The following is a 12,965-nucleotide window of genomic DNA, read 5'->3' on the forward strand; positions in this document are numbered from 1 at the left end:
AGTAGCTACACCTGGCCAAGTGGGCAAGGAGGGGCTGGCAACGCGGTGATGACACAGAAGCGGTATAGCTATATATGCCTTTATAGAGTGTCACACTTCCACACAGTGGTACAAACACACCCAGAACACCAGACCCAAGAGCATGTACAAAACTTTATTTCAATACAAGTCTTCATCTTTACAGAGTTGAACATCCATTACATCCTCAGAACCATCTTCATCTAACACCCATTCATAATCAGCCCACTCCAGCTTCTGGTCGCTCCTAATCCTTCTCCTTTAGCCCACGACAGTCCTCCCAGGACCATTCCCAGCCTCCCTTCTCCCTGGCCACTCTATGCAATCGACAGCCAGTAGCCCACGACAGTCCTTCCCCTCTCCTACTGATGGCGCCCCTCCTACGGATCTCCCGACTTGCAGTAGCGACCTCTGAACCCGAGAGCTCTCCAAAGCAACAATCCACCAAAAGAAGCACCAGCCTACGTCCAAGGCTTTAGTCTCCCAGCTAGCACGTCAGATACTGCCTCCTCTCTCCCTCCCTGGCCTGCAGTCGATGCCACCATCAACCCACGATGACTCTTCCCTAAGCTCCTCTGAGGGATCCTCTGCGCTCCCCCTCAGTTGCCCATCTCCCCCCTGCTTCTGACATAGTTTTTCAGCAAATATTCGAATGCATACCTCTTCTGCGCATAGGGAAAGCAAAAGAACAGTAACTTCCCGTGATGGAAATGCCTTCTTTGTCAAGAACTTGTTGCCCAAAGCCTTTGAGATGTAAATTCAGCAACCTCTGCTGGCAAAACTGCATTCCAAACTCACTCGCAAGCTACTCTGGCTTTGGTTCTTGCTCCCTCCAACCTCCTCTCAGCAAATTCAGTGGCCTCCGCTCGCCATCTTCTCTCAGAACAATCGTAGCAAGCCCACAGTCGATCTCCTCTGCTTCCACAGCTTTGCAGCTTCCCCAAATTCAAAAACACACAGGCGCCCACTTCAGCTCCACGCTCTCCCCTTCATCACCTTCTCAATTTTTATAGCAGCTAGCTAGCCCATCGACGTCCTCTCCTCTATCCCTTCTTCCCAATATAGCAAGTTCACTCCTTTGAGGCTATGTGGTCTCTTTCAATCCCTAATGTCCATGCCATTTCAGATTTTGGCGCACGCGATGAGGGTAGACCTGCCAGGATGCCGTTGGCGGCCGCCATTCTGAGTTTCTGGAAGCTTGAAGCTTCTAATTTCATATTAGAATTTTTATGATTTATGGTTGTTCATGCTGCGCAGCCCTTTCAGCCAAGTCCCCGAGCCCCTTAAGCCTTCCCATCCCTTGTTCACATGCCATTAGCACCACCCTTTTTGCCTCCTCATTAGCCTTAGGTCACACGCCACAAGTCATCCATGCTATATATTTACAAAGGGCATGCTCAAATGCAAACAGTCAGCACTCATGCAGGCCACTCATGCAGGCACTGACATACACACCCGAAGACTCGCCAATAAAAGCAACAAGATCACCACATCATGAGGATGCAAGGCCCGATGGTTATGCCTTTGCTCCTCTTGTACAACAGATTTAATCTTAACCAAAACTCAAAACTGACCCAAACTGATTACATATTTCCTGAAACTCTTAATACTCTGCACAGTATATACACATCATCAGTCTCTGTTTTTGTCCACACATATTTAGCAACCCCCTATTTCTGCTGAGACATTCATGTCCAGCTGCTGTACAAACAGAGACTATTTATTCTCCTGGATTAAACAGAAATCTCGGTGCATACACCTTCCAATTCTTCAAGCATTTTCCTCTGTCAAATAACCATTGATACATCCTGTCATAATCTTCCATTTTCAGCAACCCCCGGGGTTCTTTATATATGGCATCATCAATATATACTATTGCATTTCCTCCTCCATACCAGCTCACACAATCTTGTGATGGAAACAACCATTCCTCACCTCTACTCCTCTCTAACACATCTGAATCCCACTCATAATCATATACTGAATTAACAAACATCTGATCATCAACCTCCATCTCATGGTCATCCAATTTGCAACCTACATCATTGGTTTCCAACTCTTCCTCTGGACAACCTGTCAAACTAAGACTATAGCCAAACCACTCATCCATATGTTGAGCATCAACATGAGGTGTATCCACCATAAACTCATTTCCCTTTAGCCCATCAACATCAAACATAGCAACTTCATGCACTGTAGACTCATCATTGCCACTTCCCTGTAGTTTCTCCAGCTTCAAGACCATTGGTGATCCTTCAAGATTCTCCACATCTTGCACAGGCATCTCTACCAAGTCTAAGCTTCCTAAACTGCCAGGCAAAGCATCTTGGTCCCCTTGACCAACAACAATAGCCTCACATGCATTCTCACTACTGACAACTGAGGGTGAGTAGCATGCGCAGGAAAAGGTCTTACGAGCCAAGATATGCCTAGGACCACCCTATCAAATTCATCTCAAGGGGCATGACAACAGAAAAGAAACCAGAAGAAGGTGGCTGGAATAGGTCATAAAGCATCTAGACTCTGGAGGCTCTAGACTCAAAGGCAATCGGAATACACAAATTTTCCACCGTGATTGCCAGGTGTTGACGGTCAATCCATTTAGCAGCCACCCAAATTGCTGTCTGGACTAATCGTTGTGCAACAAACTACGCCTTCTTGTTTTGTAAAAAACTTTTAACAATTTCTTGAAGAGCAGGTAGACTTGTGTGATTGTAAAGAGGCAAAGAGGGATTAGTCGGATAGGTAGGGAAGACTTGGTCTACCCGACTGAGATTGTCAAAAAAGAGTGTGTTTTTTATAAGATGGTTCGAGAATCATGTGGTTCTACTTGGACGTGAAGGATAGGAACAATATGGAATAGGAAGATATGGGAGAGTTGACTTAGCAAATCATGAGCACATCTCTTGCTAAGGCATTGCACTATATTGTTCAAACTATTACTCAAGAATGACACATGGTTTGGTCTTCGTCTTATTTCTGTTTCACTTTACATAGCTTTGTCAATTCTTCATTCACTCTTGTGTTAAGTGTAGTCCTGTCTGAATGTGGACTCCTTGATAGACCTAGGGACTACCCTTCTTGTAGTTGTGATCAACTCCCCAAGCTTAGGCAAACAGGCAGGCCGGTCTCTACTCATCCTCCTCCTCATCGTCATTTTCCTCACCCATTGCCTCTTCATCATCTTCTTATATCACACAAAATTTAGTAATGTTAAAACACAAACTAGATAAATTTCTAAAAGCTTATAAAACCAAAATAATATAAACTTACAATGAGCATAGCTTCATAATTCAAAGCGACACCCTATTGTCGCAACCATTCAAATGTGACTGAGATCCCATTGCGAGATAAGCAAAGTACTCCTCACGAGAAGGAGAACAGCCCACCACATTTTCCTATGTTAAACACACTAAAAAAAAGAACAATTTATATAAGATTTAATTCTTTGGAAACCAAAGTTTTGAATAAAAAATTTTAAGAGTTCAAATACTTACAAACTGAGTGAGGAAAGATGGCCTTCCACCCGATCCAAGATGAGAAGCCCCTCTTTTATGCATGTGTACTCGTAGATTAAGATTAATTTATGCATTAAGCTTAATCTATGCATTAAGCTTAATGCATAAAGCTTAATCTATGCATTAAGCTTTATGCATTAAGCTTTATGTGTAAAGCTAATCTATGCAATAACCTTAATACATAAAGCTTAATCTTAATGAGATTAATGCGTAAAATTTATGCATTAAGCTTTATCTATGTATAAAGCTTTATGCATTAAGCTTAATGTGTAAAGCTTAATCTATGCAATAAGCTTAATGCATAAAGCTTGATCTATGCATTAAGCTTAATGCATAGAGCTTAATGCATAGATTAAGCTCTATACATAAAGCTTAATCTATGTATTAATTTTAATACATAAATTAATCTCTATGCATAGAGCTTAATGCATAGATTAAGCTATATGCATAGAGCTTAATGCATAGATTAAGCTCTATGCATAGAACGCAGTCTATGCAATAACCTCTATGCGTAGAGCTTAATCTATGCAATAAGAATAAAGCTTAATCTATGCAAAAAGCTTAATGTATAAAGCTTAATCTATGCATAGAGCTTAATGCATAGATTAAGCTCTATGCATAGAAGACTATATTAGGGATTTTGAAAAAATTTCACTTTTCATTTTGCAAGATCAAAAAATGGGGGCACAGTAAACATTTTTAATATTTTATCAAAACCTTCTCATGTGACATATCATTGGAAATCTATTGAAGAGTAGATTCTAAATCTCATTCTCCGACAACTTTGGAATTGGTATGCTCAAGATACACCAAAAAGTAGATTGAAAAGAAAATTCCCAAAGTAACGGGATTTTTTCAAACTCCGTAATATGGTCTTATAGATGTTAATCTATGTAGAACACTCAATCTATGCATGCATTAAGCTCTATGCATAGAGCGTAATCTATGCATGCATTAAGCTATATGCATAGAGCTTAATGCATATATTTAAGCTCTATGCATACAGCTTAATCTATGCATGCATTAAGCTCTATGCATGGTACAAAGCATTTGCCTCGCCGCGACGGCGTTTCATATATTTAAGCTCTATGCATACAGCTTAATCTATGCATGCATTAAGCTCTATGCATGGTACAAAACAGAACGGTGTTGCTGAACGTAAGAATCACACTATTATCAATGCTATACGATGTATGCTGATTCATTCTGGGTTATCTCGTGTTTTCTGGAGTGAAGCTCTCTTGACAGTAGTCTTTGTTCAGAATCATCTTCCTACTACTGCTCCTTCTGGTAAGATACCCATCACAGCATGGACAGGTGAAATTCCTTCTGTATCTCATTTTTGAACCTTTGGATATATTGCTTATATTCATGTTCCTAAAGAAACACGAGCAAAGATTGATGCTCCTGGGCTTAAAGTTATTTTTATTGGGTATTCTGACACTTCCAAAGGCTACAAATTCTATGACGCGTCCTCCAAGAAAGTGCTTATGAATCATGATGCTATTTTCAACGAACAGCTTATGGGCGGTACATGGTCCATGGATGATTCTGATGATACTAAATCTTTGCTTCAAGCTTTTCCATTCTTGTGTGATGATGAATCTTCTTCTATAGAGCAACTTTCCTCTTCTTCACAACCATCTAAAGAGCAACTTTCCTCTTCACAACCATTGATTTCGAATGCTGTCGATGTTGACATTTTTATTGATCTGCCTATTGATTTTGAGCATGGTTCTTGTCATGTTTATGATGAAGATTTTGATGCTAATGTTTTCTCTACTTCTGAAGATCCTGCCACATGCAGTGATGCTATATGTTCTTCACAAAAGGATCAATGGCAAGAGGCTATGGAAGCAGAGTACGATTCTCTTATCTCTAAAGGTACATGGATACTCACTGAGCTGCCTCCTGGCCGTACTGCCATTAAGTGTAAGTGGGTATATAAGACAAAATTTAAAGCAGATGGATCCTTTGACAAATTCAAGGCACGTTTAGTTGCCAAAGGTTATTCTCAAGTTGCTGGCGTTGATTATCATGAAACCTTTTCACCAGTTGTTCGCATTACTAGTATTCGGGTTTTATTGGCATTTGCTGTTTAATTTGACTTGATTTGGGATTTCTACACCAAATTAAGCAGTTGTTATCTTTGGAATTTGATATGGTGGATCTTGGAGAGCTTCACTCGTGTCTTGGCATTCAGATTCAAAGGGATCGCAACAAAGGTATTTTATTACTTCGACAGTCAAAGTTTATTGAAGATACTATTAAGAAGTTTGGTTTGGAATCTGCACATTCAGCAACTACTCCTTGTCTTGCAAGTTCCATGAAAAACACTTCTGATGGTGGTGGCTAGCATATGCTAATTTGGTTGGATGTCTTCAAGTTGTTGGTTTGAACACTCGTCCTGACATTTTGTTACAAATCAACCATATGCTAATTTGGTTGGATGTCTTCAAGTTGTTGGTTTGAACACTCGTCCTGACATTTTGTTTATTGCTATAACTATCTCGGGCAACATCTTGCATGTCCTTCTCTTAAGCATTGGTCTTCAGCAAAGCGCGTGTTGAAATACTTGAAAGGCACTGCAGATTATGGTTTGGTTTATCAACGACAATTCACATCCGACTCCATTCCATCTCTTTCTCTTTTGGGTTACATAGATGCAGATTGGGCTAGCTCACATTTATCTATGCGATCTACTAGTGGCAATTGTTTCTTCATTAATGGTTGTCTTATTTCTTGGACCAGCAAGAAACAACGTTGTGTTGCAGTTTCTACAACCGAATCTGAATATGTTGCGGCATCACTTGCAGCTCGTGAACTCATTTGGCTTCGACAAGTGTTGACAGATATTGGCCATTCTCCTCTTTCTAGTACACCCTTGTGGTGTGATAATCAAAGTGCTATTAGTCTTGCAAAAGACTATGTCCAACATAACAAGTCAAAAGATATTGCTGTGCATTACCATTATGTTTGATACAAAGTACACAAAGGCACTATCATGATTGAACATTGTCCAAGTGACCAGATGATTGCAGATATTCTTACCAAAGGTCTCAATGAGTCACGCTTCATTCTCTTGCGTCTTGAACATTGTCCAAGTGACCAGATGATTGCAGATATTCTTACCAAAGGTCTCAATGAGTCACGCTTCATTCTCTTGCGCTCAGAGCTTGGAGTTGCCTCGAGCTCACTCTTTCTAGATTAGGCTCTTTACTCTTATGGTAGCTTTGTACATATATCGTTGTAATCTTCTAGACACCATGCACTTTGCACATTTCACAATTGCACACTATGACCTCTTGGTCCTTTTGTATATTTGTACATAGATGCACAATGCACTTTCACATCATTACTTCTGGTTCATATTTTCACATTTGTATAGGGGCTTGGGTTTTTCCCTTGTACTCCCCAAGGATTTTTTAATCCATAGCTAGAGACCCTTGTTTGAGCGGGGGTGTTGGAGCTCTATATATGGCTCACTCTACCTAACTTAGTCTCACCTATATATATGTATCTTGTCCTCAATATGAATCAGTCTTTGGGAGCGTACATGATGTGTCTCTTGTCTCGTCTCTTTCTCTCTACATTTCAACAAAATAGTGATAGCAGATCTAGATTTCCTTTTAGGATCTTCTCTTCTTCGTCGTCTTCTACCCCTTCTAGGTAATTTAAGACCAGAGAGGTTCAGCTTGTCTTTTCTTGTGGCTGAGATATAGACATTCTTTTTTACCCTATGGATTGTGATCCTATTCGTATCCCAATTGTTCTCGATCCTTCCACTTTTGAGCCACGATCTTCCCAAGATCATGGGATATGCACCCGTTATCTCAGTCATTTTGAGGACTATGAACATGGTAGTGAACGTGCATCCTGCCACTTCAATTTGTTCTCCCTTGATTATCCCAACTGGTCGGACTCTTCTCTAATGAACCATGCAGATTTGGAATGGAGCGGTTGCATGTCCGTGATTTCTAGCGTTTTGGCTAGGCTGTCTAATATTACATTCACTCCTGATCCTCCATCTAGGATGACCCTCACCACTATCTCCCCTTTGATCTTTATGGTCACCTCTAGAATGACTATGTCATAGTCTTGGATTGTTTCCACATTCCTGCATTCTGTTGGCAGATTTTTCATTTCCTACACAAGCATATGTGCCAATCTCTCATTTCCTACACAAGCAGATTTTTCATTTCCTACACAAGCATATGTGCCAATCTCTCATTTGGTAATATGGTCTGAAGAAGCTTCTATCTATAGTGGGGAACTAAATTCATCATTTGGTCTAATGTGATGTTAAGTTTCATCTTGCTAACATCCTCCCACAGGTTATATTCCTTCACAGAGTTGCTACTTTGCTCCTTGTCTGTGGGCATACCCTGGCTTCTATACATTCTTCCTTGCTAACATCCTCCCACAGGTTATATTCCTTCACAGAGTTGCTACTTTGCTCCTTGTCTGTGGGCATACCCTGGCTTCTATACATTCTTCCTCCCTTGCTTCCCTTTCTTTTCCCGGACATTACCTTATTAGCTTTTCTATCCGGACTTCTTTCGCATACCACGGTGGCCTTGCCATGCAACGTTGTAATATACTATCTTTTGACGGAGCTCGGGTGGCCAAGAATGTCGTTTCTAAGGCAAAGATGTGGACTTCTGGATCCTCCTCTGTCTTGCTCTTTAACCTCAGGTACTTGAGAGACATTCTTCCTATAGCTGCCAATTCTTCTTTTTCTTGAGCTTCATGCCTCCTGTTTTGAAGTTCCCGGTGCTCTCCTTCTTAATTTCTCGGTGGTTCTTAAATCTACAGTTCTTATTGGTGCACAATCCCTTCTAGATCTCTTTTTTGACCATAGAGTTGTCCTTCATTTCTTGCACCTTTGGCCTATTTGTGACGACGATACCACATTGCTCTCCCTTCATTATCCATGCACTCTCCATTGTACTCTTATAACTTTTTCGTAAACATTCCTGACACATTTGTGTGTGCACTTCCTTTCTAGATCTATTCCAACTAGCTTTTCTCTACTGACTTACTATGCGGGATTGACCTTAGAACTAACCTCTATCTTCTCTTCCCTACCTAGTGTACCAATTTCCCAGCAGCAGCAGGATCGCCAAAAGTGTCAGTGTCTGGTCAACACCTGACACTTACATGGTTTTGGACCACCTAGTCAGCTCTAGAAGAGTGGTGACTAATGCAACTGTCCCCAATGCGATAAGCCAACGCTAGGACATTGAGCTACATATATGTCTACCTAAGCTTGAGGAGTTGATCACAACTACAATCAGGTTAGTTCCTGGGTCTGTCATGAATCCGAACAGGAGTTCACATTTAGATAGAACTACAGTTAACACAAGAGTGAATGCAAAATAGACAAAGCTATGCAGAGTGAAACATAAATAAGACAAACACCAACCCATGTGTCATTCTTGAGTAATAGTTTGAACAATAAAGTACAATGCCTTAGCAAGAGATCTACTCATGTATTGCTCACTCAAATCTCCCCTATCTTCTTATTCAGTACCTTCGAGTCCAAGTAGAACCACATGATTCTCAAGCCATCCTAGTAAAAACACTATTTTCCTACAAGCTCAGCCAGGTAGACCAAGTCTTCTATGTCCTCTAATCCACCTATCGGACTTATCCCCCTTTACCTCTAACAACCACACGAGTACTACTCGTTCTTCAAGAAACTGTTACAAGTTTGTTACAAAACAAGAAGGCTCTGTTTGTTACACAACGATCAGTCTGCAGGACGATCTGGGCAGCGACCAAATGGGCTGATTGGCCGCCAACACATGCATATAGAGAGTCACCTCAAAGTAGGCTACAATCACTTGGATTCAGATTGGTATATCTCAATCTAAACCTATCTAGGAGAATTCATAATAAATAAAATCATGGGAATATAAATTTCATGAATTACTCATCATAAAATGCACCAAGACTGAGAATATCACAAAAAAATCTCAAAGTATCATACAAGAGTATCCATATAAGATTAGGGAACCATCAAGCCTCTTCTATGGGATGACCTTTATACTTTACTAAATATCTACGATAAACATGAATGACCTTTTTGTGTTGTTGTCTACTCATGGTCTAAAATTATTTTAGTCTTTACTATCTCAGAGTCTTATTTTAGTGAAGGGGAATCAACATGAACTAGGAGAACTAGAAGAATTATCTCTTTCAATACTCCTAGAAAATGGTGATTCCCCTTCACTAAAATGAAAGGAAAGTGGAACTAAAATTAATTCTAAATCATAAATTAAAAAATAAAGAAATCCAAAAATGATTTGAAAAACCAAAAATCATGCCTCGATCTATTTTTTTGCTAAGCTCCTTTGCCTATCTTGAGCTCCTTCCCCTCCCCACTTGTCGAGCTCCTCCCCACCCGTCGAGCTCCACTATCTGCATCGTGATCTCCACTGTCCATCTTGCCACCGTCGAGCTCCTCCCTTCATCATTGCCGAGATCCACAATTTTTTGTCTCTCTAGCTTCTTTATCTCGTCGCTAATAATAAGCACTAAAAGTTGAATGTGTGTGTGAGAAGCATATTACATTATGCTATTATAAAATTGTGAGGAGCCATTGTGGGTTTGAGTAATGTAATTGTATTCTAGTTATGTGTTTATCTATGATGTGCCTTTGTATTTTTTGCATTTCACATAGTTAAGTGGAGTGAGAAGATAAGTGGCATGATTGCATGGAGTAATTGGGGGCAGAGGAGAATCCTCTGTAGTTAGGGTAAGAAGAGAGACTAGAGAAGAAAGGCAAGGAGAGGCTAGAGAAGAAGGTAAGAAGAGAGGCTAGAGAAGAAGGCTAGGCTAGAGAAGGCTCAATGAATACAAGCTATGGATCATTCCTTTGACAAGAATACTTTCGAGAGTTTAACCCACTAAGTTCTCTCATTCTCTTACTCTTGTGTGGAGTGATTGTAGATGTAGAGTGAACAATCTCAATAGTTAATCTACAATTAACTAAGATTTTACCAATCACAGAGGGACACCCGCTAAGGTCAAGGACATCCTATTTCCTTGGTGGTAGTAGTATATGCCCCTTGGAAACTATAGCTTCTGCTGGTTCTTCATCCTTGCTAACCCCACTTAGACAAAGTCATAAAAACCTTCCCCATTTTCTTACTCTTCCCAAACCTGACTTACTTCCCCAACTATGGGTGCTCCACAAGGGTCGAAACCCTTAGCTACTATTCTTAGCCGAGTGCAAGTGAAGTTGTCAATCTTTAAGAGTTCTATCATCGCAGATGCAAAAGATCATGTAGGGCAATTGCTCTCACGATGTGCAACTCTCAAGGGATCATGATACATGGTTGGTTCTTGTTTCCACACAACTCTTGAGGATGGAGCTAGCCTCGAGAAGCACGAGCTCAACTGTCGCTGTCGCACTCGACCGCTGCTGCTGCTGGGCTTGAAGAGGTAGTAGGTCAAGTGGAGTAATCACACACCATCCTCCCCATAGTCAGAGAGAGAGTCGAGTAGCACATTACAAGTTCGAGGAGAAGCTTTGCCAGTCAGAGGGTTTCCCTTAGTGTGACTGAAAGATCTCATTATAGATTCTCCTCCTAAGACGTGGTCGTTCAATGACTCCATTTCTCTTGATGAGGCTATAGCAAGGTTCCTTCCTCTCTCCAACCACGTATCAAGATAAGGTTAATGAACTCAATTTTGACAGAGAGGAGGATCCCGAAACAATCTTGGTGGTCGGAGGATGCAACCACCTTGAAGCCGGTCAAAGCTTTCTTCTCCCAACACTGAGAATTTTTTACATGGACTTACAAGGACCTCCTTGACATCAAATCTCGCATCGACATAGAAATGTTCTATGATTTTTCTAAACGAGTCTCATCATTCTTAAAAGCATGCGAAGTCAGCTTCTATGATTTACCTAAATTACACTTATCAGTTCTAACACAACAATGAGACAAAAAAAACACCAAATCCAACTATTAAAAAACTTGTTAATGTTTATTTTTCATGAAAGCATGCTCACACATGGATCTTTTATCATGTGGCAAGAGAAATAAACCCAACACAAGAATCTAATCAAGCACATAGACAAAGTGACGGTGCTCCGAGGAGCAGCACCAATGGAAAGGACAAATACACCACCCTCACTAGCACAAGACTAACCAGGTGGAGTGTACTTACTCTTGTCTTGTCGTGGGGAACTTGGATGCTTAACTGCCATCTTGTAGAAGAGGAAGCTGATAAAATTCTTGATACCCTAATCCTAGATATGGAAGCTTAATAATGGTAATCCTAATTACATTGATTAACTTAATTTAATCCTATGGAGGATGAAGCCTAATTATAAACCAATTGAATTAATCAAGAATGACTCAAGTTCAGTTAGATTACAAGATGGAAACTTGTACTCATAGAAAGACTTGAGAGAAGCTTATATTCATTGCTTGAAAATGACCCCTTTTATATGAGGGAGGTATACCTCTTACAAATGTGCTCATGTGGGATAATGTCCAAGGGTGATGGTTGAATGCTCCTAATTTTGTTCCTCTACTCATGCCTTGCCCTTACCCCACGCTCACTTGCAACACAAATCTCAACAGAAGCCGCATTGTACCAAGCTTGAACTTGAGAATAACTCCTCCTGTCTCATTCACCATGTGAGTTGTCTATGGTGAGCTTTGAACTCCCATGGCTTGAAGCATGAACTCTCTTATTTCTATGAGCTATGCTCTTAGGAGCTATTCAAAAAAGAGAGCACTTATAAGATCTTTTTGTGCATAAAGAGAGCTATGCATAGGTCTTATTTATATGAGCTCTCGCATAACCATGCATGAGATATGCATGAGCTCCTCATGAGCTCTCATGAGCTATGTGTAAAGAGAGCTAACTTTATTAAACTAAAACTAAACTAAATTCTTTTTTGTGTGTTTGTTTGTGTTGATGTAAACACTCTTTATGGAATCCCCACTCTTCATTCCAAATGTAAAGCTATGCATGCTCCATTTATGTGTGCATAGAGCATATATAGCTTATAGCTTTATGCATGCATGAATTGATCTCCACTACTTTATCCACTTTTGTTAGCTGGAAAAAAAGTAATAAAGAAGTTCTTATCTCTCCAACATGGCCCTTATGTTTATACATGGGGCATAGATGAAAAACAACCTATAGCGAGATGTTACACACAAGGAGTAGACATCCCTACGGACTTTGTAAGCATATTACCTCAAACTATATTTTATCTTTTAAGAAAAAAATATTATCTTATAACAACTTATAGTTTATGTTCATTTGAATGTATTCATGTAGCTTGAAGCTATGGAGGACTGCCCCTTACGTAAGATGAATATGAGTTTACATAAGTGAGGTGTGGAAACTCTCCTTGGAAGGATGCATGAAGAAAGATAGATTATTAATTATGAGGCCCTA

The sequence above is a fragment of the Cibotium barometz genome, chromosome 13 (assembly GCF_041138505.1).
Source record: "Cibotium barometz isolate CiBa-2024 chromosome 13, ASM4113850v1, whole genome shotgun sequence".
Lineage (NCBI taxonomy): Eukaryota > Viridiplantae > Streptophyta > Polypodiopsida > Cyatheales > Cibotiaceae > Cibotium > Cibotium barometz.